The following is a 3,282-nucleotide window of genomic DNA, read 5'->3' as shown; positions in this document are numbered from 1 at the left end:
CTCTCTGACCTACTCTGTCCACCTTTCCCATTCCATTCTTGTTGATCTTGGTCTTTATTAAAATCTCCAGTTCTATAATTTTTTCCCTATTTTCCAAGTCTGAGAGGATCCCTCTCTAATCTTATTTCTTCTCCCTATCCAGCCTAGCTTCCACTCTAATTAACTTCAAAAATAATTTTAGTAATGCACCTGGATCTCTCATCTCCCTGACCTTCTAGCATACTTTCCTTCCCAGTCTCCAACCATAGATAGTAACTCTTCTTCTCCCTGCTTTTCCCAAAACTCATCACAAATCCACATATAGATAAGGAGCAGTAGAAAGAGTACTGGTTTCAAAGTCAGAGGATCTGGTTTCAAATCCTGCCTCTAATTCATACTATTGCTGTGACTTTGGACAAGTCACTGGGACTCACATTACTCAGCAGTAGGAACTCGCAGTTACTCTGAAGTTCTTTTCAGTCCCAGTTTTTTTTTTTCTTGTTTCTCCTTTGGTTGCCAAATTTTGTTGGAAAAAGTCACAAACTTTGTTGATTGAATTTGTTACAAATTCATACCCTAAAGCTTCAACTGGGTTCTCACTGATGTTCAGCAACTTTTATCTTTGGGGTGATCTCTATCAGACAGAGAAGCAATTTCGGATAGCTGAGATTGAATGTGGATCTGGCTCAGTCCAGTCTACCAATTATGTATAAGTTTTCTAGAAACTAGCTTACCTCTACTCAACTCTACTACTCTAATGAGAAGCCTATGTGTCACCTAACATTCCAGAAAAGAAGGAAGGAAATAAGCATTTATGAAGTGCTTATTGTGGGGCAGGCACTGTATAAAATACTTTACAAATATTATTTCATTGGATTCTCACAACAACTCTGGAAAAGAGATTCTATTGTCGCCCCCATTTTAGAAGCGAGGAAACTGAGGTCGAGATTAAATGACTTGCTTAGCATCGTACATCTAGTGAGTGTCAGAGGCCATATCTGAACTCAGGTTTTCCTGATGGCAGGCCCAGTACTAAAATCATCGTATAATTGAACTACAGATAGAGTTCTCCCCAGGTCAAGTAGGAAAATTGTTCAAAAGTCACATTTGACCTTAGATTACATATCACCACTTCAGGGAATAGTTGGGAGTTGCTGCTCAAAATGTCTCATTGACTGATTTCCTGCCCCCAACTTTTCCTTACTTCGGTTTTAATTCTCTCTTTCTTTTTTCTTTTATTTATTTAATATCATTCCGCAGTTACATTCAAAACAAAAATTTTTTTTACATTTGTTTTTGAAATTTTTGAGTTCTAGATTCTCTCCCTTATTCCCACCCACAATTAAGAAACCACATGTGAAGTTATACAAAACATTTCCATAAAAGTCAAGTTGTGAAAGAAAACAGATCTCCCACTCTAATAAAAATAAAAACCCTCAAGGAAAATTAAATGAAAAAGAAAAAGAGAGTCAAAAAAAGAATGCTTCTATTTGCATTCAACACAATCAGTTCCCTCTCTGAGTATGTACAGGATTTTTCATCATAATTCCTTCAGAGTACTAATGGATGTCAATTCTCCCTTTGAAAGCTAAACTCTAAGCTAAAGTTGTGAAGAGTAATTAACAATTAATTAATATTTCAAAGGCAGTAGCTATAAGTGACAATAATACAATTCCATAATGCATAGTTCAAGTGTATGAATTAGTTATTTTTAGACTCATTTTTAGAATCTCTAAGTATATTTGAATTTCTTTCTCTCAGTCTTTTTATCTGTTATTGCTTTTTCCTCTTCCTCTTTTGGAGTGCTAGTCTTTGCCTACTATGTGTAGAACATTTTGCCAAGTCAGCAGACGGCAAAAATATAAAGATTAAATGAAATAGCTTAATAGAAATCAGAGTCTATTAGGGGATGTGAATAAATTTTTTCAATAGAAACCTATCAGCAGAATTAAATGTATTTTTATTTGAGTGGGGATCAGTGACTTTTGCTGGGAAATAGTTTTCTATCCCTCTTCTAAATTCTTTTAGGCCCTGAGGAAACAAACAGGTCTCTTTGGATTTAATCCAATTCAACAACATTTATTAAACCCTTACTATGTGCAAAGTCCTGGGGAATTCAAAGGCAAAAAGCTGAGGTGCCCTCAAGGACCTAACATTTTATTAAGGGGGATATATTACACATAAATATCTAGTATATATAAGAGGTAATATATTTTTGAAGGTAAGAAAGTATTAATAGAAAGTTCAAAAAAGGCCTTCTAAGATATGTTTCAAGGAAGTTAGGAGAGAGTACATTGTAAATATGGGGTGAAGGATCTCTTATGAAATGAAATGTCATTTATGGGAAACAGCTAGCTGGTCAATTTGATTGGAATAGAGAGTGAACAAAGAGGAATAATATGAAATAATAAATAAATGAACGAAGAAACCCTGTATACTAAATGTTGGAACTAAAAATAACTTTTTCTTGATTTAGAGCCTATGCTGTTCAGTGAATATATATTGAGTAAATTTTGACATTGATTTGTTGTCTGTGATACCTTTAAGCATAATGTAATTCCTTTGTTATCATATCTATTTTTACTATAACCTTATTATCCCTGAGGTTCCTAAAGCATAGTAAGTTTTGCTCTTGCCCTTATTTTAACTTTACACAAATCTTATTTTTCAAGTGTGTGCATATGTGTTTATAAATAGCATATTGTGATATTCTGCTTTCTAATCTAGTTATCTCTTTTTTCCATTTTTGGGGTGAGTGTGGTTCCATTCACATTCATGGTTATGATTAGTTATTGTGTATTTCCCTCAATTCTGTACTTTTGTATTTTTTTCTCTCTTTGCACCCTATCTTAGCTTTATAATGAAGAATGCTGTAAGAGAGGAGTTTGCCTAATACTTGTGATCTATATCTCAAGTGATTTGTTTCTGCTCCTTTGCCTTCCCCATCACAGGTTTTTTCTTTGCTTCTTATTTGTCTTTCTCTCCCCCATTCAAAATTGAAGAATTGCATTTTGGTTATAGCTATTTCTTCACCTATCTTGCTTTCCCTCTGAAACCCTCTTCTCTTTTTTGTCTCCTTTTTCTCTCAAGTGTATTGTATCTCTGCATTAAACTGTGCATATGTTGTGTGAGTGTGACTTCTATTCTTTGTCTAGTTCAGGTAAAATTGAGGTTCATGGGCTACCCTTCTTTCATGTTTGTATACTCTTCATCTTATGTCCCCCTTATATGTGAGCTGAGTTCCTTCTTCATTTTCCTTTTTTCCCTCTCCATATAGTCCCCTGATACTTCCCTTTTCTTATT

This window comes from Antechinus flavipes, chromosome 6 (assembly GCF_016432865.1).
Source record: "Antechinus flavipes isolate AdamAnt ecotype Samford, QLD, Australia chromosome 6, AdamAnt_v2, whole genome shotgun sequence".
NCBI classification, from domain to species: Eukaryota; Metazoa; Chordata; class Mammalia; order Dasyuromorphia; family Dasyuridae; genus Antechinus; species Antechinus flavipes.
The sequence above is the reverse complement of the archived record's forward strand: the minus strand, read 5'-3'. Positions refer to the sequence as shown.